The sequence below is a fragment of the Vicia villosa genome, linkage group LG3 (assembly GCF_029867415.1).
Source record: "Vicia villosa cultivar HV-30 ecotype Madison, WI linkage group LG3, Vvil1.0, whole genome shotgun sequence".
In the NCBI taxonomy this organism is placed as follows: Eukaryota; Viridiplantae; Streptophyta; class Magnoliopsida; order Fabales; family Fabaceae; genus Vicia; species Vicia villosa.
The window spans coordinates 166,317,967-166,343,432 of NC_081182.1; positions in this window are offsets into that span (position 1 = coordinate 166,317,967).

Here is a 25,466-nt window from a genome sequence, read left to right on the forward strand (position 1 = left end):
CTCCCAAGTGAAACGGGGAGTTAAAAAAAAACGACACCACAAATATCATAGTTGCTTTGCCAACTTTCTGGCCAAAAAGGGGGAGATGTATGATGAATACCCCAAAACTATGTGTGTGTGAACAAGAATTTCCTGATGTGATCATGAATTAGATGTTCCAATTGATTTTGAAGTTTCTGAAGTTGGTAATGTGTATGTATTAGTTCTCCTGCATGGTTAGTTGTACTTTTCTGCTGCTTGTGATCTCTAATGTGCTAACAAGTTGATTTAGCCAAAAAATTGCCAAAGGGGAGTTGAGATGTTTTTGATTGGCTGCATTTTATGGCAAAACATATTTCTGTGTTTAGATGTCTTGACTGATGTCATGACATGCTATTGTAGTCTCTCTGCAGGAGTTATGGTTTTGGCTAATATAGTTGTTAGAGATGTCAGGATGAATGTTGTGACATCATTACCTAAACATCATGTGATGTTATGTTTCCTACTTTATCTCAGGCTAGATTTTAGGAAACTAACTATTATGTGCTGACTGTATATCAGTAAGAGACCGAGCCATGGCCTAAATTTTAGCACCCTAATTTGTGAAAATTAGGTTAACTTTGTTAACCCTAGTTTATGTTCTTTAGGCCCAAGGCCCAGGATCTGCATATAAGAAGTCTGTTAGTCCTAATTTCAGAAGTAGAGAATTGAAGTGAAGAATACTATTTGCTGCGATTTGTACAAAATAGGGTACATCAAGAAGATGTCCTATGGAATATTGAGACATGTTCTGTGACAACATGTCTTATGAGATGTCATATGCAGAAACTCATGACATCGCGCCTGCTGAGCTGGAATATGAAGATTCAGTATGTACTTAACAGATGCAGAATATTCTATGGAATATTATGCAATCCTATGTGGCGCAGGTTTAAAGGTTAAGAGGATCAACTCGGAATATTGAAGATTATGCAATTTCTAATTATGGAGATAATTTAGGAAACTTATGATTGAAGACCTTTCTTTTAGAAGAAGTTTTATGCTGATTTGTAACAGTAAATAATCTTGTGATTGAAGGCCCAAGTCCAGTTGGGAATAGTTTATAAATAGGAAGCTTTGTAACCTAGTTTGGAGACCTAGCCGGTTTTAGAAAGATCTAGTCTTTAGGGGCAGCCATGCAAGTGAACCACCCGGATTGTGGGGTGGTCACTGATTTATCCCTCGAAGCCTGTAGGCAAGAAGTTTATTTTACTCTCTCAAAAGTTGTGAAGCAATGAGTGCAGTTGTGTCCTTGGAAGAAGTAGTGAAGAAATTCCAAGTTTATTTGTGTCAAAGAGTTTTTTTGACTGTTTTGTGTTTAGAGTGATGGTCTCCAAACTGGTTTTGTATGTTGCAGGGATTTGCAACAGGTTTAGGTACCACTAGGGAGTGAGCAGAGGTTCTCTTATCTTAGATGGGTTTCTAAGATAAAGGTTTCATTGGGTAGTGATTAGGTAGCCGAAGGTTGTTTCCTGTAAACCGAAGGTTGTTTACATAAAATAATACTACTGATAGTGAAGTCTTCTTCCTGGCTTGGTAGCCCCCAGATGTAGGTTGGTTGAACCGAACTGGGTTAACAATTCTGTTGTGTTTTTATTGCTTTCCTGCACTGTTATTTGTATTCCTACCTTGTCTAGTTTTATAATGTCAGATCAGATGACAATACATCTTATATGACATTTGAGTCTGCTGTAACCAGAATTTCAAATCTAAGACTCCTATATATATATATATATATATATTAAATCGAAGATAACCGTTTCTAGCAGTCATTCATTCAGAACATGTCACGTTTCGCTCGACATGCCTTCCTTTTGCCCTGAAGCTCAACACGTCCTCTGGTAAAACGGATAAGGACAAAAGACAGTTACGTCTTCGTTCAAACTCAACTTCCCTGTCGAACGCTCCTCTTATTCGTCGAACCAATTACAAAACTTTAGCGGATATTTCTAAGTCCATGTCCAACACTTTCTTTTATAAGGAGTGACTTCGACAGGACTTCAGAAAACATGTTGTTTTTTTGAAAACTCATAATATCTTTAAAAGATGTTTTCTTTCCTTCATTAATAACATGGTGTCAAAAACTCCAGCTAACAACCTGTTTTCGGGACCTATACCCGACTGTTTGATACTCCAGGCGATCTAGGCCACATCTCGGCTTATCCGAGTTCTGGTTGCATAACCAAGTCCGACCTTTGCTTAACCGGTCTCTATGCTCTCCCTGGGACTAACTTATATTTTGGCACCTAAATAACTCTGGAGTTCATACCTTGACCTGTAAAATAAGTTCGGGATGTACAGTGAACTTTTAGCTTAGAATTATATGTACATGTGATTGATATTTTTTTTTAGGTTTTATAGACTCCTAGGATTTAAAATCCTATAATAGTTTTCAAGAGACACGTGTCTCAGAGGACACTTGTCAAATGATCATGCAATCTTATTATTCGACTGATTGATGATTGAGTTGGTCACGATCTTATATTTCCTGAGGACGAATGCATCTTCTAAATTGCATTTTAATAGTTGAATTAGGTTACCCACACCTTAGTGAAATTGGTTAACCTAAATCATAATCATTTTATTTTATATATATGAAGTGTAATGGTTTAAAAAACACAAAATATAGAATTAATAATTTTTAGGAGAGAATAGGTTTTTCTTCAACATAATCATCACTCAAAAAAAAATTATTAGCAGATTTTTTAACAAACTTCCAAATTAGATAACATAGTTAATATTTTTTTAAGTGTGCATATTTTACATCAAACATATATGACGGGGACTCTAAGTATATTTTCACATCAAATGCATGATTACTGTTGTCTTATGGGAGAACTACTGTTGCTATCGCGCTACCATATGTGTCACCATATTATTGACAATGTGAAGAGGACTACTATTGATCGTTAATGTAGTTTACACTTCAAACCAGTGTTTTAAAAACAAAGACCGAACATCAAATTAGTGATGATATTGGGTCACTGATTTATTGGTCGAACCACTGAGTTATTGGTCGAACCGCATGACTAAACCGGATTAAACTGAATAACTCGGTTGAATAGACCGGTCATTATAACAAAATTATATAAATATAAAATTTGTCGAACCGGATGATTAGTCCCTATAAAATATAACTAGTACTTAAATTTTTTGAAAACATCATATTATAAAAAAATTCACAAGTTCATAATTTAAATTTAAATTTTACACATAAGTATCACACACAATCAAATAATACATACTATAAAATATAAACAAAAGTTTAATCACAACATAATTTAATTGAATAATTTATAACAAAATAATTTTATTGTCTACTAAATTTAATTTCAATAAAAAAAATTGTTTCAATGTTGGGATCTCCTTCTTCAATATCAAAATCATCTGTAACAAAATCAGCAGCATCTACAACCATTTTTTTATTTTTTATTTTTTTATTTTATTTTTATTTTATTTTTTATTTTATTTTTTATTTTTATTTTTAATTAAAATACTCAAAATGACATTGTTTTAATTTTTTAAAATTAAAAAAATGCATTTAAACCACCGGTTCACAAAAATCGTCGATTTTCCCGGTTTTAGCGGTTTATACAGATTTTGACCGGTTCACACTGGTTTAATGACACCGGTCCGACCGGCCGGTCCGGTCCGGTTTTTAAAACACTGCTTCAAACACTTTTTACAGGGCCGGCTCAATCAACGCAGAGGCCCCGTTCTAATTTTGAAAATGGACCCAAATTTAAAATATAAATACAATTATAATAATTAAAAAATATACATAGAAATTATATTTATGTATTAATCAATAATATACTTAATTAAAATTATTTTAAATTTTGATATATCTCAATTTTTGTATGTATTGAGTTTTTATTATAGATTTTTTTGATTTTTTGAATTTTTATCATAATATTTTATTTATTTTAATTAATATTTATGAAAAAAAAATTGGACTTTGGGCCTCTAAAATTTGGGACTCTGTACTGTAGAACTTCCTGTATATGCACAGTGTCATACCCCAAATTTGTCCTACCCCTTATTTTAACTGGCTTATACTTCCCATTTCATCTGCATACCTCCATTAGGACATTAACATGATTTCGCATTGATTTCACATTCATTCATTAAATAAACATCTAAAAGCATGGGATCAGAAATCCTCTGGTGAATCGGGTTCTTACTGGTTTAAGGTTCCTACTACAGATAAGTTGGTTGAAATATGGAATTAGGTCTTTGGCTCACGAATATTGGTCTCTTTCAATTGCAAGTTGGTGGTCCACATTAATACTGCAACATCAGGGGAGAAAGGTGATTGCTTCTGAGAGGTTAAAAGTGCAAGCACGGATTGATTATCAGTCGGGTACATTCATTCATTGAAGATTGTATCTATCCTCTATTTACAGTACAATTCACCTGGATGAAAGTTTGAATCTCAATGTTGGAACACCTTAGTTTCAATTACAAAAGGGAGACAAGGAAAATCAAAGCTACATGGGAATCAATATTCATATGGGAAATCGACACTTGCATTCAAAAGTCAAACTACATTGATACCATCATCAAATTTCATTATATTTTCAAAACCTGATTCAACTCCATCACATACATTCAAAGCCCACACATTCAATTCATTCAAAATTCCCGTTAAGTTTCAAACAACTTCACATTATTTCCATTCATCGTTTTCATGTTCATATCACCATTTCATACGAATTTCAATACAAAAATGAACCATTACATATTTCAAACCCATTCCAATACAAGTCCATTACAAAGTGTCACATATAACGTCGGCATTATCATCTTTCATTACAAATCCATTTGAAACTACAAAAATAAATGTCCTAATCCTATTCTAGATATACTTTGCTATTTCCATCTTCAAGCTTTGCGAACCCGACCATTCTTCAAAAGTATGCTGCCAACACCATTTCCCAATCGTTTCCAAAGCCTACAAAAGAAAAACAAGAAGTATTTCATACATCTTACAGCACAAACATTCAGCCAAGCCATTTCTAACAACCACAAAAAAATCATAAACTTGTCCTAAGTCTATCCCTAAATCTTCGCATCTCCATATTATTCTCTGAGTTTTGTTCATATCTTCTCCAGCCTTCACGTTACACCAATTCAGCCACCCCATTCAAAATCAAACTGCAGCTAACAATTCAAATCAGAACTCCACACTTCAAATTCTTCAATAACCTGCATACATCAGCCAAGAGAAGTTCTATTCAGATTCAAAAACCTCACAAAAGAAACCTAACATTCAGTTTGCTAATAGCCTTTCACTAATCCATAAACCAAAACAGAACCCAAGCAACATATAACTACCTCTAACAGATTCCCAACTAACAAATAACAGAATTTTCATCAATCCTAACAACCTCCAAAATCAGTTACAATACCTAACTACCATAACTACCATAAACCCACAAACAGCTAACAGAAACCAAAACTAACTCAGTTTCACTATCTAACCAGATTTTGTAGCAAACTTCTAACAGTCCTAACAGTTTCTAACAGTTTCAAAAACCTATAACATATAGATAACAGAAATTCGGAAAAAAGATCAAGGAGTTTAACTAACCTTCAATCACTATAAATCAGAATCTCCTTCACCTGCAACGATCGCCCACAATTTCATAATCTTCACCCTTCATTCTCAATCTTCAAACTCTCCCTTCACTTCCATAATCTTCACACCATTCTCCATTCATTCATTGATCACAGTCTTCATCTCTGAACCACTCTCGATCTCTTCAGTGCTCACCTTCATTCCCTATCTTCTCCGACCACTCTTCACACACTTCATCTCAGAATATTCATCATCTTCGCCATTACTTCTCAATCATCTCTCGACACCTTCAATTCTCCTCCACTCCCTATTCTTGAAACTCCTATTCAATCTCCAGAAAATCGAAGAGAAGAATTGGCATAACAGAAAAAGGAGAAGAGAATTTCAGAACATAAATCGGTCACAGAAAAGAGATTTCACCTGTAAGAAATTTGCTTGAGATTGGTTCTTCAAACTACCTCCATCTTCATCACAGCACAGCGACAAAACTCTATCAACAACGTTCAATTCGTCGAATCTTCGCATCACCTTCGCGCACAAGAACTACAATAACAATTCACAAACCATCATCTTCATTACCTGCAACCACCGGTTCTGCAGGATTCTTAACAACAACATCAAGAACAGGGAAGTGATAATCAAAAGGAAGCAAGAAGAATCGGAATTTTGAGAAATCGCTCCATGTTCATCATCATCGGATCCGCAACTGAATGCAACTTCAACCTTCAACAATCTATTTCAATCATCATCGATCTTCACCATCATTGCTTCAATCACCATCGCATCGCAACAACAACAACAAGGCGCGGTAGAAATCCAAGAAGAAAAAGACGAAGAAAGGTCTAAACTGAGATTGAGAGAGAGGCGAGCGAGATGGAGATGACGTCGCGGCGTGTTGGTTTCGCGGTGGCCGGAGGGTACTCACGGCGCCGCTGAGGTCTTCGTTGAGAGAGGAAGTTGAGTTGAGAGAAGCCGAGAGGTCACATACTGAACCCTAAACCCTCTTTCTATTGAATTTTTATTAATTGAATTAAGTGACATTTAACCGGTAATTAATCTGAATTAATTGGTGTAGTTGTATTTTAACACAAGGTTTAAGTTGGCATGATTAATAAGTCAATGTAAATCCATCTGATTAATTAGAAATAAATGGGATTAATTTCGCTAAAGCCAATTTGAATATGGATAGGGAAACTGAACAAATTCAATATCTGTTGGGCCTGCCATGCGATTTACTGAACCGCACCCCATCTCTAGGCCCGTGACACCGTTTTTTGGCATAAGAAAATCTGTAACAATAATAAAATCAAGTAGCTGGGCCTCACATTTCAATCCCTGGGCCTGCGCCCTCTCTGCTCTCAGCACCACCATTTCTAATTTCACTCCCCCTGACTTACACTTAAAATTGGTAGATTTTAGTTTTTTCATATAGTTTTTTTTATTACTTTTAGTGGATAAAAACATGATAAAACTTTTAACATTTGTTAGATTTTTAGATAATTTTTGACATTAATTGATTAAATTTCCCACCATAAAAAGGCTCATAAAAAATAGTAGTTTTTAGTGTAATTTTGCATTAGTACTTGAATTGTTTTTTATGCTAGCTCCATGTTATTTTTTGTATAATGCTTGTATTTTTGGCCTATTTTGTTAATACCGTTTTAATGCTTCTTTTAGAATCTATCCCATGTTAACATTAGGATTTAGACTTGTATAGACAACTTAGACTAGAATTTATATATAGTTCCCTATTGCATTCTTTTTCTTTTTCAACTCTTTAAAACACTTAATAAAAGGAAGATGCGAATCACATTAAGAAAGTGATAAAGAAATGAGTGGGATTCATTCCCTAATCTGTTTCTCAATCGCTTAGTGGCATAGAAACGAGTGGGATTCATTCCCTAATCTGTTTCTCGGTCACTACTTAATGGGAGAGAAACGAGTGGGATTCATTCCCTAATCTGTTTCTCGAACATTAATTAATGGGAGAGAAATGAGTGAGATTCATTCTCTAATCTGTTTCTCAAACATTACATAATGGGATGGAAGTGAGTGGGATTCATTCCCTAATCTGCTTCTCGATCATTATACATTTTATGTGATTCGAATCGTGAAGTAAATTCCCTTAAAAAAATACACAACCAAAAACACTTTAAAACACATAACAATGGTTCAGACTAAAGCAAAGTAGAGAAAGTGGTGAGTGGCCCGGTATTGGGAACTGTTCACCACTCATCTATCCTAAAAGACACAAACCAAGCATTTCTTTTTCTTTTGCCTCGTCGGCACCTAAGGGCAATGTCATTTCCGTTCGTACGCATCATAGGTCGTCCCTTATGCAAGAACGTGAACGTTGACTCCGCCCAATAAAAAACACAAAAACAAACAGAAAATCTTTAGCCGAGCTACGGTAACTCTGATTCCTGAAAAGGATACGTAGGCAGCGGGGTAGGGCCCGTGCGAGTACAATTCTTTGTTTTCCCTACATTTTGCATTCATTTCGCATTTAGACATAGACATAGTATACACCCTTTAGATAGAAACAAACATAGGTGGATACCATCGAGTACGATGGGCGTGAGGGGTGCTAATACCTTCCCCTCGCGTAACCGACTCCCGTACCTTGATTCTCTGGTCGCAAGACCCTGTTCCTTCCCTCTGTTAGGTTTTCTGATATTCCTTTCCCTTATGGGATAAATATATTGGTGGCGACTCTGTTCATTTTTCGCGAGCGTGCGACAGCTGGCGACTCTGCTGGGGATTACCTAAGCAAGTCGATCCTAGCCTTTGTTTGTTTCGTTTATTGGGTGTTTATTTATTTGTTTATGTGTTTACATCTTGTGTACATGTTTACATCTTGTATATATGTTTGCATATCATGTTTACTTTCCGCATGCATCTGGACTATATTATGGGTCCCCGTGGGGGCCACATATTTTTCTGTTTTATTTTGCAGGTTGGGTGGGATGTTCTATGAGGTAAAAGGCCCAATACCCAGGCCGGAGTTGACACATAGGATACCTAGGATAGAGTGGATAGTCATGACGCCAACAGAATGTCAGGTTCTGTTGATTGCGATCATGAGACCCACGACCAGTCGAGGTTCAAATGAGATACCGTTGTTGGCATGTATTTGCGACAATGATGGTGTTTCAGGAGAACTGATAACGCTGGAAACCATTGACCTACCTTGACTTAGATTCACCTGTGAGTGGGGTGGGATATACATGACAGGTACCGTTGGTGACTATTCTGTTCTGTTGGTTACTATTGGTTCTCTTGGTATTCAAAAAGGTGCCGGACCTTTGATCCTGTGACATTTGACCTGTATCAGTTATTCAGAGGATTGTACAGCGGTTACTAAGATTATATGGACCGAGGATCCCATGCTTTTGCATTGCATAACATCATTGCTTTGTCCACTCCATTTATGAAAGATCCTAAAGTCTATTTCCAAAAAAAAAAGAGAAAAAAAAGAAAAGATATGTAAAAGAAAAGGAAATAGAAAAGAAAAAAAGAAAAGAAAATAGATTTTATACAAAAAAAAAAAGAGAAGCTTCGATTCCAAAAAAGAAAAATGAAAGTGTGTGAAAAGACTTTAGGATCCCTCATAAATGAAACATGCATTCATACTATCATGCATCTCGTGGTTCTATCAGAAGCTTGTGGGGGCCTTTTCTACTCAGACTTTGACATCAACAAGACAATTGGCCTCTTACCACTATGTGCTCAAAAGTTAACATTGGAACAACTCTATGGGTTTTTGACGGAGATAAGAACATAAATGAGGATTAACATGAATCAGTGTATGGAGATTATTCAAGCCTTTCCTCTTTGACCAGAAAATTGAGACAAGTTCCTCAGAGGCCAAATGCAAATGTTAATCTCACCCATGAGAAGGTCTTATGTATCAGAGTGTTTGGAGCATAGTTGAGATTCCTATCACTCTTAAGGAGGAAACACATTATGAGAACAATTCGATCATTGAAGTCTTCAAGTTTCCTATTATTGAGATTGACAAAAGGTTCCACCTCTTGGAGAAAAGATTGAAAGCCATAAAAAAGTCATGACTCCGTTGATTTGGGTATTGTTGGTTTGCGCTTGATGTTAAAAAACTGAAAGGGTCATTTATTCTCTCTCTGGATAGTTTAGACATGCAAGCAAAAGTGGTATTCATCTCTTATACATATGTGGAAGTTGCTTGGGGCTCCCGCACGAGGGATAAGCAAGACGTACTCTTATCTTGAGCATTGCGCCATTTGCATTGCTCGAATCCCTAAAAGCATTACAAATTCCTATGTGACTTCGTCAGAATCTTCTTCCGTGTGGTAATCAAGAGTGTTCTTCATAATGCTTCTCATCCTCAAGGTTCTACTTCATATCTCAGTTGCCTTTTCTCGTGATTTCCTTCTCAGTGGCCCTTGCTTGTTAACAGAGAGAAAAATATAAGAAACAAATTGATTGCCCTGTGCCCAGTTGCTTCCTCGTTTGTCAGACTTTCAGTTGGTTAAGAGTCGTGTTTTGGGTCTTCCTCACCACAAATAGATCCCCTCAATCTGATGACGATGCAAGGTTATTCCATTTTATGAAGGCGAATACTTCTCCAACGTCCATGCTTGGGGCTCCCGCACGAGGGATAAGCAAGACGTACTCTTATCTTGAGCATTGCGCCATTCGCATTGCTCGAATCCCTAAAGCAAGGCAAAAGTTTACAACTCATGGGTGACTTTGTTGGAGTTCTCTTTTGAAGTAATCTGAAGTGTTTGGAAGGAACTGCAGAAAGTATTCAAGCTCAACAAGTCCAGACGGAGTCAAGTCTCCTCAACAACGACACCCATTTAGTTTCTTACTGCATTCTCATTGTAATTTTTCATTTGTGTGTTTAAGCATCAATAGCATGTAAAAACTTGTTAATTTCTGAACGAAAATCATAATACATTGTTTATGTTTGTCTTGAAGTAATCCATTCGTTATCACCCATAAAATGTTTTGGCATTACGATACCAACTTTACTAATTGCTTGCTTATGCAAAAAGCTGAGGGAGAGTGATGAAAAATAAAAATGCAAAATCTCTAATCATGTGTTTTTGAATAAAAACCCTACTGAGGATGTACAGGCATTATTTCAAATCCCCAAACACCGGAGATATAAGGGAGATAGACCCTCGTTAACCCCTTTGAGCCTTGAAGAAGGAGTTTCTTTTCTAATCATAAAAAACCCTTATTTTAACCTTGGGGCAGGGTAGTGTTCATTTAACTTGATCGAGTGTTCAAAACTCACCAAAAAGGTATGAACATAAGGGTACAACAATGGTTATCCTTCAAAAGGTTGAGGAATTTCAAAACCGCAATGATTATCCTTATTCCATCAAGAGGTCAAAAGAGGACGATGCCTCAATGGTTATCCCTCATCAATCAGAGAATGAGGCAGTCACAATATTTCAAACAAATCGAGAGCAACACGATATCACACGACTTGTTCAAAAAAAAAAAAAAAAACAACAAAAGAAAAAAGAGAGCCCGCTAAGTCAACAACATGAAAACAATGACTTAGGCAAAAGTTAGGGCATCCCGCTGGACTCCAAAATAAAATTCAAAAGAATTAGTCCAGGCAAAAGTTAGGGAAAGCAGAAGCGAAAATGAGGATTACGAAATAAAAATCCTTCTCAAAAGAACAAAGTTGTGTGACCAGACACCAAAGAATAAAAGTGCGTGACTGCCATGTCCGAAAAACCTCATTGATTCCTCAACCATCCCAAATTCCTTGTGAGGAATGAACACTCATGTCGAGTTAATGGAACCTAGGAATGGAGAACATCACGAAGGGGGTGGGTACCAAATAATTTTGAGCCTAAAATCCTTTATTTCTGAAAACCGTGAACCCGACCAAGTTTCAACCCTTAAAAGTCCTAATTGAAGTAGGGTTTATTTTGAAAGCGCACTCCGATGAGATAGCGTTTAACTGACTCCCAATGAAGCGTGACTCATATCCATGTTGGTATCGTATGCTTGCTTTATCTTCCATATGCGAAAATCGAGGTTGTGTCAACTAGTGATTCGGTCACAAGAGGTCGCAACCTCATTTCATAAAAAGTTTCTTTAAACTTCAAGACTAACATAGGCTTTGCATTAGAATCATCATTCTTAGAATTAACATTCTTTTGCATACAAAATATGTGCTTAACATCAAGGAAATTACCATGATGAGAATCAGTAAGTAACTTGATCATGTCAAAGTACAAGAGACTTGAGAACTCCGAGGAGGAAAAGCAAATGTTGACCATCAAGGGGCAAGTCATCCAAAGAACTCCGTTGGGCATGAACAGTTAATGCTTTCCCTGATTACCTTGAAGGGAAGAGTTTGAAGACTCCGTTGAGCGTGGTAAAGTTGTTTCCATGTTTGTTTGTCTTCGAAACAAAGAAAGCTTGAGGATTCTAGTAAGACGTACCTAATCAGGGGCAATTGAATCGAGGTTTGACCTCTCAAATGTGCAATCTAGGGCAATCACGTCAATAAATATCTTCAAGCTTCCTCCAATCTGGGGCAATCAAGTCGAGGAATCTCTCATGAGTTCAACCAATCTGGGGCAGTTACGTCGAGATTCGACAAATCTCTCCAAAGATCCATTGGGGCAAATTCCTCCATAAGTCACGAAGCTTGGGGCACAAACTTTTGAGTTATCTTGTCTCTCCCCAACCATAGGAGTTTATTTCTCCTGGAAACTAGGTCTCTCCCAAGCGTAGGAGTTTATTTCTCCTGAGAGTTTGATCCATTCCCCAAGCACAGGAGTTTATTTCTCCTAGGAGTTGTCCTACTTCCCTAACCAAGGCTCGTTACCTGGATTTCTCATCCCTAACATGGTGAATCGAGGGAATCTCCTCAAGCTGAAAATCCTCCAAGCAGTGGCACATGGTGAGAAGTCAGAAATTATTCTTCAAGTCAAAGAAGGTACATCTTACAAATCAAAGTCCAATATCTATTGGCACCTCCACATGGTCCTTAACACTAAGGGATTCTCCCTGGTGTTTACCTCACTAATGCCTTTATTTGGCACTCTGCATATAGTATCCACTGCATATAACATTGCATCCTCAAAAGCGTAGCATATCCGTCAAAGCGGATCATTACGCCATAGAAAATTCAAACATGCATACAAAGCATAAGCCAGATAATACAAATCAATGCTAAATCAAGCCAATGGCGCATCCCCACAGAAGTTGTCATCTGTATAAACTTCACTTGATATCTGCTACTCCATTACAAATCTCCTCCAGCCATGGTGCCAATACCCGGTGTCCTCAACCCCAAAAGAAGTCTCCCCAATATGGATCGGGTGCAATGTCTTTCTTCTTCAGAATTGTTGTCTCCGAGGTTATTTCCCGTGTGCCGCGCGAAGATTAGAGTGCGAATGAGGATGGGCATTCAACCCATCTCATTTTTCAATCGTTTGAATAATCATACTTGGTGTGTGGCGATTCAAACGATTGCCACTCTTGAAGAGTTACACCCCGCCTTTGGCCTGAGGGATTAATGCAATTCTTATGCTTCGTAAGCATCAATATCCCCGTAACCCCCGTGGTTACTGTCATCTTATTGCCGAGCCTAGTCGTCCCTAGCCTCCGTGATTCCCTCCCTCGTACGGAAAATTTTTTCAGATCCAACCCCTGTGTTGTGCATCCCCTGCCTCTCGTCCAGGCACACCATTTTCAAAACTAAATTCCAATCCCCAGTAGGTCCATCTACCAAGCTTCTCAAACACTCGTCTGTGTCATTCTTTCGATACTCGTTTGTATCTCCTTTGATGCTCGTATGTGTCATTCTTTCGATACTCGTTTGTATCTCCTTTGATGCTCGTATGTGTCATTCTTTCGATGCTCGTTTGTATCTCCTTTGATGCTCGTATGTGTCATTCTTTCGATACTCGTTTGTATCTCCTTTGATGCTCGTATGTGTCATTCTTTCGATACTCGTTTGTATCTCCTTTGATGCTCGTATGTGTCATTCTTTCGATACTCGTTTGTATCTCCTTTGATGCTCGTATGTGTCATTCTTTCGATACTCGTTTGTATCTCCTTTGATGCTCGTATGTGTCATTCTTTCGATACTCGTTTGTATCTCCTTTGATGCTCGTATGTGTCATTCTTTCGATACTCGTTTGTATCTCCTTTGATGCTCGTATGTGTCATTCTTTCGATACTCGTTTGTATCTCCTTTGATGCTCGTATATGTCATTCTTTCGATGCTCGTCTGTATCTCCTTTTGATGCTCGTATGTGTCATTCTTTCGATACTCGTCTGTATCTCCTTTTGATGCTCGTATGTGTCATTCTTTCGATACTCGTTTGTATCTCCTTTGATGCTCGTATGTGTCATTCTTTCGATACTCGTTTGTATCTCCTTTGATGCTCGTATGTGTCATTCTTTCGATGCTCGTTTGTATCTCCTTTGATGCTCGTATGTGTCATTCTTTCGATACTCGTTTGTATCTCCTTTGATGCTCGTATGTGTCATTCTTTCGATACTCGTTTGTATCTCCTTTGATGCTCGTATGTGTCATTCTTTCGATACTCGTTTGTATCTCCTTTGATGCTCGTATGTGTCATTCTTTCGATGCTCGTTTGTATCTCCTTTGATGCTCGTATGTGTCATTCTTTCGATACTCGTTTGTATCTCCTTTGATGCTCGTATGTGTCATTCTTTCGATACTCGTTTGTATCTCCTTTGATGCTCGTATGTGTCATTCTTTCGATGCTCGTTTGTATCTCCTTTGATGCTCGTATGTGTCATTCTTTCGATACTCGTCTGTACCTCCTTTTGGATGCTCGTATGTGTCATTCTTTCGATACTCGTCTGTATCTCCTTTTGGATGCTCGTATGTGTCATTCTTTTGGTACTCGTATGTATCTTCTTTCGATGCTCGTATGTGTCGTTCCTTTGGTACTCGTATGTATCTTCTTTTGATGCTCGTATGTGTCAATCTTTTGGTACTCGTCTGTATCTTCTTTTGATGCTCGTATGTGTCATTCTTTTGGTACTCGTATGTATCTTCTTTTGATGCTCGTATGTGTCAATCTTTTGGTACTCGTCTGTATCTTCTTTCGATGCTCGTATGTGTCGTTCCTTTGGTACTCGTAGGTATCTTCTCTTGATGCTCGTATGTGTCGTTCCTTTGGTACTCGTATGTATCTTCTTTTGATGCTCGTACGTGTCATTCTTTCGGTACTCGTCTGTATCTTCTTTTCGATGCTCGTACGTGTCATTCTTTCGATACTCGTCTGTATCTCCCTTTGATGCTCGTATGTGTCATTCTGTCGATACTCGTCTGTATCTCCTTTAAAAAACTTGTCTACTTTACCTTCCCACCAGACATACTTCTGCTCCGACCACTTCCATGTAGTAAACATTTCCATTGAGAACCTTGTATTGGCACCATGGCTACATTACATACTACCACCATTCAAATCCATCACTCACTATAAACTTTTCCACCAGAAAAAAATAAAAATTTCTCTTTCCCCAGCAGATATCAAAACAAAAATAAGAATAACACTTACACCATCTTCTCCCTAGGACAAATTTCTGGTACTTTAATATTTAATCTCCTTCTACCTCGAACGTTCGAAAGGCTAGCGCCAATCTCACATTCAGGTTTAAGACGAATAAATAGGGGCAGCTGTCATACCCCAAATTTGTCCTACCCCTTATTTTAACTGGCTTATACTTCCCATTTCATCTGCATACCTCCATTAGGACATTAACATGATTTCGCATTGATTTCACATTCATTCATTAAATAAACATCTAAAAGCATGGGATCAGAAATCCTCTGGTGAATCGGGTTCTTACTGGTTTAAGGTTCCTACTACAGATAAGTTGGTTGAAATATGGAATTAGGTCTTTGGCTCACGAATATTGGTCTCTTTCAATTGCAAGTTGGTGGTCCACATTAATACTGCAACATCAGGGGAGAAAGGTGATTGCTTCTGAGAGGTTAAAAGTGCAAGCACGGATTGATTATCAGTCGGGTACATTCATTCATTGAAGATTGTATCTATCCTCTATTTACAGTACAATTCACCTGGATGAAAGTTTGAATCTCAATGTTGGAACACCTTAGTTTCAATTACAAAAGGGAGACAAGGAAAATCAAAGCTACATGGGAATCAATATTCATATGGGAAATCGACACTTGCATTCAAAAGTCAAACTACATTGATACCATCATCAAATTTCATTATATTTTCAAAACCTGATTCAACTCCATCACATACATTCAAAGCCCACACATTCAATTCATTCAAAATTCCCGTTAAGTTTCAAACAACTTCACATTATTTCCATTCATCGTTTTCATGTTCATATCACCATTTCATACGAATTTCAATACAAAAATGAACCATTACATATTTCAAACCCATTCCAATACAAGTCCATTACAAAGTGTCACATATAACGTCGGCATTATCATCTTTCATTACAAATCCATTTGAAACTACAAAAATAAATGTCCTAATCCTATTCTAGATATACTTTGCTATTTCCATCTTCAAGCTTTGCGAACCCGACCATTCTTCAAAAGTATGCTGCCAACACCATTTCCCAATCGTTTCCAAAGCCTACAAAAGAAAAACAAGAAGTATTTCATACATCTTACAGCACAAACATTCAGCCAAGCCATTTCTAACAACCACAAAAAAATCATAAACTTGTCCTAAGTCTATCCCTAAATCTTCGCATCTCCATATTATTCTCTGAGTTTTGTTCATATCTTCTCCAGCCTTCACGTTACACCAATTCAGCCACCCCATTCAAAATCAAACTGCAGCTAACAATTCAAATCAGAACTCCACACTTCAAATTCTTCAATAACCTGCATACATCAGCCAAGAGAAGTTCTATTCAGATTCAAAAACCTCACAAAAGAAACCTAACATTCAGTTTGCTAATAGCCTTTCACTAATCCATAAACCAAAACAGAACCCAAGCAACATATAACTACCTCTAACAGATTCCCAACTAACAAATAACAGAATTTTCATCAATCCTAACAACCTCCAAAATCAGTTACAATACCTAACTACCATAACTACCATAAACCCACAAACAGCTAACAGAAACCAAAACTAACTCAGTTTCACTATCTAACCAGATTTTGTAGCAAACTTCTAACAGTCCTAACAGTTTCTAACAGTTTCAAAAACCTATAACAGATAGATAACAGAAATTCGGAAAAAAGATCAAGGAGTTTAACTAACCTTCAATCACTATAAATCAGAATCTCCTTCACCTGCAACGATCGCCCACAATTTCATAATCTTCACCCTTCATTCTCAATCTTCAAACTCTCCCTTCACTTCCATAATCTTCACACCATTCTCCATTCATTCATTGATCACAGTCTTCATCTCTGAACCACTCTCGATCTCTTCAGTGCTCACCTTCATTCCCTATCTTCTCCGACCACTCTTCACACACTTCATCTCAGAATATTCATCATCTTCGCCATTACTTCTCAATCATCTCTCGACACCTTCAATTCTCCTCCACTCCCTATTCTTGAAACTCCTATTCAATCTCCAGAAAATCGAAGAGAAGAATTGGCATAACAAAAAAAGGAGAAGAGAATTTCAGAACATAAATCGGTCACAGAAAAGAGATTTCACCTGTAAGAAATTTGCTTGAGATTGGTTCTTCAAACTACCTCCATCTTCATCACAGCACAGCGACAAAACTCTATCAACAACGTTCAATTCGTCGAATCTTCGCATCACCTTCGCGCACAAGAACTACAATAACAATTCACAAACCATCATCTTCATTACCTGCAACCACCGGTTCTGCAGGATTCTTAACAACAACATCAAGAACAGGGAAGTGATAATCAAAAGGAAGCAAGAAGAATCGGAATTTTGAGAAATCGCTCCATGTTCATCATCATCGGATCCGCAACTGAATGCAACTTCAACCTTCAACAATCTATTTCAATCATCATCGATCTTCACCATCATTGCTTCAATCACCATCGCATCGCAACAACAACAACAAGGCGCGGTAGAAATCCAAGAAGAAAAAGACGAAGAAAGGTCTAAACTGAGATTGAGAGAGAGGCGAGCGAGATGGAGATGACGTCGCGGCGTGTTGGTTTCGCGGTGGCCGGAGGGTACTCACGGCGCCGCTGAGGTCTTCGTTGAGAGAGGAAGTTGAGTTGAGAGAAGCCGAGAGGTCACATACTGAACCCTAAACCCTCTTTCTATTGAATTTTTATTAATTGAATTAAGTGACATTTAACCGGTAATTAATCTGAATTAATTGGTGTAGTTGTATTTTAACACAAGGTTTAAGTTGGCATGATTAATAAGTCAATGTAAATCCATCTGATTAATTAGAAATAAATGGGATTAATTTCGCTAAAGCCAATTTGAATATGGATAGGGAAACTGAACAAATTCAATATCTGTTGGGCCTGCCATGCGATTTACTGAACCGCACCCCATCTCTAGGCCCGTGACACCGTTTTTTGGCATAAGAAAATCTGTAACAATAATAAAATCAAGTAGCTGGGCCTCACATTTCAATCCCTGGGCCTGCGCCCTCTCTGCTCTCAGCACCACCATTTCTAATTTCACTCCCCCTGACTTACACTTAAAATTGGTAGATTTTAGTTTTTTCATATAGTTTTTTTTATTACTTTTAGTGGATAAAAACATGATAAAACTTTTAACATTTGTTAGATTTTTAGATAATTTTTGACATTAATTGATTAAATTTCCCACCATAAAAAGGCTCATAAAAAATAGTAGTTTTTAGTGTAATTTTGCATTAGTACTTGAATTGTTTTTTATGCTAGCTCCATGTTATTTTTTGTATAATGCTTGTATTTTTGGCCTATTTTGTTAATACCGTTTTAATGCTTCTTTTAGAATCTATCCCATGTTAACATTAGGATTTAGACTTGTATAGACAACTTAGACTAGAATTTATATATAGTTCCCTATTGCATTCTTTTTCTTTTTCAACTCTTTAAAACACTTAATAAAAGGAAGATGTGAATCACATTAAGAAAGTGATAAAGAAATGAGTGGGATTCATTCCCTAATCTGTTTCTCAATCGCTTAGTGGCATAGAAACGAGTGGGATTCATTCCCTAATCTGTTTCTCGGTCACTACTTAATGGGAGAGAAACGAGTGGGATTCATTCCCTAATCTGTTTCTCGAACATTAATTAATGGGAGAGAAATGAGTGAGATTCATTCTCTAATCTGTTTCTCAAACATTACATAATGGGATGGAAGTGAGTGGGATTCATTCCCTAATCTGCTTCTCGATCATTATACATTTTATGTGATTCGAATCGTGAAGTAAATTCCCTTAAAAAAATACACAACCAAAAACACTTTAAAACACATAACAATGGTTCAGACTAAAGCAAAGTAGAGAAAGTGGTGAGTGGCCCGGTATTGGGAACTGTTCACCACTCATCTATCCTAAAAGACACAAACCAAGCATTTCTTTTTCTTTTGCCTCGTCGGCACCTAAGGGCAATGTCATTTCCGTTCGTACGCATCATAGGTCGTCCCTTATGCAAGAACGTGAACGTTGACTCCGCCCAATAAAAAACACAAAAACAAACAGAAAATCTTTAGCCGAGCTACGGTAACTCTGATTCCTGAAAAGGATACGTAGGCAGCGGGGTAGGGCCCGTGCGAGTACAATTCTTTGTTTTCCCTACATTTTGCATTCATTTCGCATTTAGACATAGACATAGTATACACCCTTTAGATAGAAACAAACATAGGTGGATACCATCGAGTACGATGGGCGTGAGGGGTGCTAATACCTTCCCCTCGCGTAACCGACTCCCGTACCTTGATTCTCTGGTCGCAAGACCCTGTTCCTTCCCTCTGTTAGGTTTTCTGATATTCCTTTCCCTTATGGGATAAATATATTGGTGGCGACTCTGTTCATTTTTCGCGAGCGTGCGACACACAGGACCGGCCGTGACTCTTTAAATACATCTTTATCTTCCATTACTCAATCGCTTTCTTCCACGTACTTACTAAACCCACCTCATGAAAGATTAAAGAAAACCACAAATTATTTTATTGAAAATCTAAAAAGATTGTATCTTTTCAACTGAAAACTTTTAGGCTTGAACTCAAATAGCAACTGATAAAGATGCAACCTTTTGTGTCAACTCCAATTAAGAGCTTTACGTACTTATATTAAATATGCTAAACACACGTTTCTCTTTCCATAGTATGAATTAAATATGCTAAACACATGTTTCTCTTTCCATAGTATGAGCTTTCAAACACAACATCAACTGGCCATGGAATGGGAGGTAGCAAACAAAAATCGATAATCATTTTATTCATAGGATATAATATTAATCGTGTGTGAAAAGTGACACTGTGATGGGAACATAAAGACCCCTTACAAATGTCAACAATACATGCAAAAGAAAATAAATAATATACGTGACGTGTTCATGTATTATTTGATAATAGAAGTGTAGTATTTTCAACCATTTTTCAATCAATCGAATTGCTCAGCGTAATTTTGTTTGATGTGATTCATTATTGAAATCCATTTTCAATCAATCAATCGTGTGTGAGAAGTGTAGTAATTTTTCAACCATTTTTAACTTAGCAGATTGGAATCCATGTGTGCCGCAAAACATACATGTCAATGCGATGTTACATGTTCGTGACACGTATATACTTCTCCTCTCCCGTCTAATAAATACTCTCTCCAAAATATTTTTTGCTCCATTTATATCTATTGTTATAAGATTCATTTTTTGAGTTTTTTTTATTTTTTTTTATTTTTTATGTTTAGTAGATAAATGACTGGAGCTTATTAATGTATTGATTATATTATTTTAAAAAAATTATATATTAAATCTTAAATTAGAAAACACGAATTTCTTTCTCCTATTTTATAGTAGATTTTGCAAAATTAAATATTTATGTGTGCAAACACGATTTTCTCTCTCCTAAGTGACATATATCCGCTTCCTAACATAGACAAACTCATCGATAATTCATCGGATTTCAAACTCCTATCTTTTTCTTTTTTTTACAGTTCTCTAGTTTTAAGGATCGACATTAATTTTAGTAAAACAAATATGAGAATAATATGTTAAATAAGATGTAATTACTTATTAAAGAGAATAGGTTGAGCAAGAATTCCTATTTTATGAAGGAAATGTGTTGAGATGAATGTTTCATCATCTTGAGCACCATGTCAGACAAGATGTCTTAAGCAGAGTCATACGACATCGTGGCTGCTATGGACTGAGCTGTTGGATCCGTTCTGAAATCAACATATACATAATATTCTAGGAATATTATGCAGTCCTATGTGGCACTGATTATTAGGTCTGGGAGATTCAAGTCAGAATCAAGAAGAATTATCACTTTTTAATTAAGGAGATAATTTAGGAAGATTTGATTAAAGACTTATTTTTATGTTGAATCTTCTGTTGATTTGTAGCAGCTGATATGCTGTGATTTTGAAGCCTTAATCCAGTTGAGAAAAGGTTATAAATAGAAGCATTGTAACCTTAAAGGCACGGGTCCAAGATGTAGAAATACCAGAGCTTTGTTGTTTGCACCACTCTCTACGAGGGTTGGTTGTTTGTTATCCACTTGACATGTGAGTTGGACTATTTGTTCCTTGAGTTGTTAGGTTCTGTTATCTCTCTTAAGTTGTGAAGCATAGGGTTGCTTATTGTTCATTATAAAGCTTTTAAGCATAGAATATTTATTGTTCTTGGAGGAAGCTTTTAAACAACTCTAAATATTGTTCTTAGTCAAGAGTACTATCTAGGTTTTATGTTGGAAGTGTGTCTTCCTATTGTATTCTAATTGTTTAGAAGTATCCAATCACTGACTGTGATTGAAGCGGAGTTGAGTAGGCCTCATACCTAAGTGAGTCTTAGGTAGAAAGTTAAACAAGTAGTGATTAAGTGAGAAGTCAGTAAACCGGAGGTTGTTTACATGTGAGCCGGAGGTTGTTTGCATAGTATTTTAAATTGATAGTATTTTAGTTGACTTTATCCTTGGCTTGGTACCCCCCAGAGTAGATGTTGTTGTAAATCGAATTGGGTAAACAATTTTGTGTGTTATTTATTTTTCAGTACTGCGGTTAATTGTTTATACCTTGCTTGTATAATGTATCAGATTAGATGTCCCAACAAGTTATAAGATATCTTCAGTCTGAAGGCCAAAATTTCAATTGGTATCAGAGCAGGCATTGTAACAGCCCGATTTTTTTATTTCCATATTTACTTATTCGGTGTTTATTTTTATTAATTACTAATTTTGTGATAATTAATTATTTGGTGTGTTTTGTGATTATTTGAATATGTGTAGTATTTAAAATAATTAAGTAGATGTGTGAAGATTAATAAATACCTAGTAATGGGCCTCATTAATTTGAATGTGGAATTAGGTTGGTTAAGCCAAACAAGAATAGAGATAGTAAGAGAGGTTATGTGAGAAAACCTAAGTTAGAAAGAAAAGAGGCTAGAGAGAAAGAGAAGAGAAAAAATAAGAGAAAGAATGGAGTAATTGAAGGGAACTAGAAGAAGAGGGATTTTGAACCTAAGGTGTGTGTGTGTGTGTGTGTGTGTGTGTATGTGCGCGCGCTATGGGTAGTAGTATGCTAGGTTGTTTAAGCTCTTATTTCCTCATAATTTCAATTGTTAGGGTTTGTGTTGATTTCATGAAATTGTATGATTAAACCATGTTTTTCTTGTTATGATTGATAACTCATGGTAGAAACATGTTTAGAAACCCTTACATATGTGTTTGTTGGCTTCTTGGTGGGTTTTTGTTTGAACAAAAATGTTTTCCTAAGTGCTGTCAAAAATGGGTTTTTCTCAAAGAAACACACATGATGCATCGTAAAGGTCTGGACGCGTCGCGTGAAACCGTCTGTGTTAGTTACGCCGCGAGGAATAAGACGCTCCGCGACCTGTTATGAGAATTTGTAATTTTGATTCGTTTACTTGGGATCCTGTATGCTTATGATTTAAGATGGATTTCCATGAATTTTAATAATTTATTCACTTGTGTTTGGATAGGTTTTGAATTGAAAATGAGCTTATACATGAAACTTGTGTTTTGGTTATGTATAATGTAAATTATTGAATTAGGTGGATAACATGAATTGGCTTGTGTTCTATATGTTATATGTGATCATTACATGTTATGTGAATGATTGTTTAATGATAAATATGTGTTGTGCAACGTTTTGGTGGATAATTCAAATCGTGCGAATTATTGTGATATGCTTGGATATATAAGGTAGTGTGATAATCTTAATTGCATATGTTGTGAATATTGTTGCACATGCATTCATGGGGAGTTGGAATTCCAGTTGGCTTTGATCCTTGTGTGGAAATAGAGGCGTGGCTTTGTTCCTTTGTGGATTCGGAAGAGGTGAACTATATGTTCATATTTTGAGGGCTTTGGTCTTATCTGGATTGGAAGCGTGGCTCTGGTTCTTGAGTATAGAATCGGGAGCGATGAGCTTGATACTCACATGGTACCACATGCATGAGTCGCATTAATTTCATTTTGAGTCACATTGTGTGCTATGTGATTGTTTGGATTGATGTGTTTACTGATGTAATGATTGGAAATTGTATTTTGTGCACTACTTATGGAAATTGTTCAAATTATGAAGTGTGATGGATGATTATGCTATGGCATACTATATTCATTGACGTATTAAATTTACTCAGAATGATTTGAATTCTCACCCTTTTGTTTGAATGATGTTCATCGTGACATCGCGTAGGTTTCGACGAGTAGCGTGCTTGCACGAGGATTTAGCCGAAGAGCTTATCGGTTATTTCAATTTGATTTAGATAGTGAGCCAATGCTCTGATCATGTAACACTGAGGGTATTTGAACTCATATTTTGGGATATTTGAATATTGTTATTTTATTGTATTCGATATGATACTTTGGATATAGTATGTTGATGGCTATGTTTCCTATTGTTGGATTCTTGTAACATGTTTATGAGATTATTATGTTATTATGATTCGGTAGGTAACTATAGTATGGGATATAATCATTGAAATTGTTCGAGAAATTATTATTCCATTACGATATGCATATTGATGAAACATGAAGTTTTCAAATCGTGTTATAAATATGATCATGTGCATGTTTGTATGTTTTTCTTTGGTTTTCATTGCCATGGAAACAACATGTGACGCTCTTTTAATTATATGCATGTTATTACTCTGTGAATATATATTTATTTATTTTGGGTTATAAAAAGGGTGTTATAGGCATCACGTTCTGTTCTGGGTAAGATCCTGGGAAGATACTTTTGTTAGAACAAGATTTGTTCTGATCAATATTCTATGTTTTGATGATAACATTATATATGAATTTTGTATAAGACAATGTGGTACTCTAATCCTTTGCATTTTCCATTTCAGGAAATACATAAAGAGTATGCACAAATCAGCGCTCAGAAGCACTGACTCGGAAGGTTCTGGATGGCTACATCAGAACATGCTCTGGCAAGACATCAGAAGATGGTCAAGCAGAATCAGAACATGAACTATGAAGCATCAGAAGAACATGAAGTCAGAAGCAGAAGCACTGAAGTTTTGAAAGGTATCACGCTCAAGCTCTTCAAAGTCAGAAGACAAGAAGATGCTCTGCACCAAACTATTGACTCTGAAATTCAAACGTTGTTATCTATAAATTTGAGTTTAGAAGCAAGTACAAGATTACAGGCTATTAAGTCTAATCTCTGACTGACAAAAGGAACGTTAAAAGCTACAAAAGGCAAAGTCAGTAAAAGCAGCAAAAGCATGACTCGAGGTAGTTGACAAAAGTGTGAAACATTAAATGCAGCGTTGTATTATTCACGTAAAGCATTAAATGCAACCCAACGGTCATCTTCTCTCAACGCCTATATATAGAAGTTCTGATCAGAAGCAGCAATAAGAACACTTGTGCAAAATACTGAAACGCTGCCAAATTCAAATCTCACGAACTTCATCTTCAAGCTCACAAACTCTTGTAATATTTAGTGAGTGTTAAGCTTAGAACTTAAGAGAAATATCACAGTTGTGATTACAGCTTTATTAGAAGCAAAATATACTCTTGTAAACGTTATTTTTACATTGACTGTAAAAGGATTCCTAGAGTGATCAAGTTGTGATCTGTAGACTCTAGAAGACTTAGAAGGTCTCTAAGTGGATAACCATTGTAATTAGTTGGATTCGTGGATTAAATCCTTAGTTGAGGTAAATCACTCTAAGGGGGTGGACTGGTGTAGTTTCGTTAACAACGAACCAGGATAAAAATACTTGTGTTCATTGTTTTTATCTTACAAGTTTTTAAAGTCACACTTATTCACACCCCCCTTTCTAAGTGTTTTTCTATCCTTCAATTGGCATCAGAGCGCCGGTTCTAGGTACAAGCACTTAACCGTGTTAGATAAAAGATTCAGGGAGAAAAACACAAAGTCAATATGGTTGAAACAACTTCATCTACTGCTACACCTGAACAAAACAACAATGGTAATGGAAGCAATAGTTTCAATGGCTATAATAGACTACCAGTTTTTGATGGTGAAAAATTTGAGTACTGGAAAGATAGACTCGAAATTTACTTTCTTTGTCAAGACGGTGACTTATGGGATCTAGTGCTGGATGGTTACACACATCCTGTAAATGCTCAAGGTGTCAAGGTGTCAAGACAAGCCATGAGTGATGCTCAGAAGAAAGACTTCAAGAATCATCACAAGTCTAGAACAATATTGCTAAATGTTATCTCTCATGCTGAATATGAGAAGATATCAAACAGAGAAACTGCTCATGATATCTTTG